Consider the following 1290-nt stretch of genomic DNA (forward strand, 5'->3'; position numbering starts at 1 on the left):
GCACGTGCGCGATATATATTAATCCCGTTATATTATTTTTGACGTTTGCGATATGTTTAAGCTCGATGCTCATTGCTCGCGCGTCTTGGGCGGCTTTGTGGCGCGAAGAGCGCTTTCTGAAAGGGGTGGAAAAAACTCGTGTTGCTGCGGTATGGAGGGAGGGGTGGAAACCGTGGAAAACTCGTCTCCGTGATTGAGCGGGAGAGTAAGTAGTATAGGACATTATCCATTGTTAGGGAACGGTTGTAATGGTAGTGAGAATGTAGAATCGTCTTTGGAGCGGACCTGGGAGTGGCAAGCATAAGGGACGAAGACGGGGAAACATGTCGGATGCGATCATACCAGCACTAAAGCACCGGATCCCATCAAAACTCCGAAGTTAAGCGTGCTTGGGCGAGAGTAGTACTAGGATGGGTGACCTCCTGGGAAGTCCTCGTGTTGCATTCCTTTTATAATTATTTTTTGCGCCTTGTGACAAGCATATCGCACGTGCGCGATATATATTAATCCCGTTATATTATTTTTGACGTTTGCGATATGTTTAAGCTCGATGCTCATTGCTCGCGCGTCTTGGGGCGGCTTTGTGGCGCGAAGAGCGCTTTCTGAAAGGGGTGGAAAAAACTCGTGTTGCTGCGGTATGGAGGGAGGGGTGGAAACCGTGGAAAACTCGTCTCCGTGATTGAGCGGGAGAGTAAGTAGTATAGGACATTATCCATTGTTAGGGAACGGTTGTAATGGTAGCGAGAATGTAGAATCGTCTTTGGAGCGGACCTGGGAGTGGCAAGCATAAGGGACGAAGACGGGGAAACATGTCGGATGCGATCATACCAGCACTAAAGCACCGGATCCCATCTGAACTCCGAAGTTAAGCGTGCTTGGGCGAGAGTAGTACTAGGATGGGTGACCTTCTGGGAAGTCCTCGTGTTGCATTCCTTTTATAATTATTTTTTGCGCCTTGTGACAAGCATATCGCACGTGCGCGATATATATTAATCCCGTTATATTATTTTTGACGTTTGCGATATGTTTAAGCTCGATGCTCATTGCTCGCGCGTCTTGGGGCGGCTTTGTGGCGCGAAGAGCGCTTTCTGAAAGGGGTGGAAAAAACTCGTGTTGCTGCGGTATGGAGGGAGGGGTGGAAACCGTGGAAAACTCGGCTCCGTGATTGAGCGGGAGAGTAAGTAGTATAGGACATTATCCATTGTTAGGGAACGGTTGTAATGGTAGTGAGAATGTAGAATCGTCTTTGGAGCGGACCTGGGAGTGGCAAGCATAAGGGACGAAGACGGG

General features: G+C 48.9%; 2 non-coding genes across 2 annotated transcripts; both read left to right on the forward strand.

Moving 5' to 3' along the window:
- The first annotated feature begins 328 nt into the window (after positions 1–328).
- LOC119346105 lies at positions 329–447 on the forward strand. The gene has a single exon (XR_005167366.1). It is a non-coding gene; the product is annotated as a 5S ribosomal RNA (ribosomal RNA).
- A 367-nt stretch (positions 448–814) lies between these two features.
- On the forward strand, positions 815–933 carry LOC119346104. Its single transcript, XR_005167364.1, has one exon. It is a non-coding gene; the product is annotated as a 5S ribosomal RNA (ribosomal RNA).
- The last annotated feature ends 357 nt before the right edge of the window (positions 934–1290 follow it).

This window comes from Triticum dicoccoides, unplaced genomic scaffold, assembly GCF_002162155.2.
Source record: "Triticum dicoccoides isolate Atlit2015 ecotype Zavitan unplaced genomic scaffold, WEW_v2.0 scaffold39645, whole genome shotgun sequence".
Taxonomy (NCBI): Eukaryota; Viridiplantae; Streptophyta; class Magnoliopsida; order Poales; family Poaceae; genus Triticum; species Triticum dicoccoides.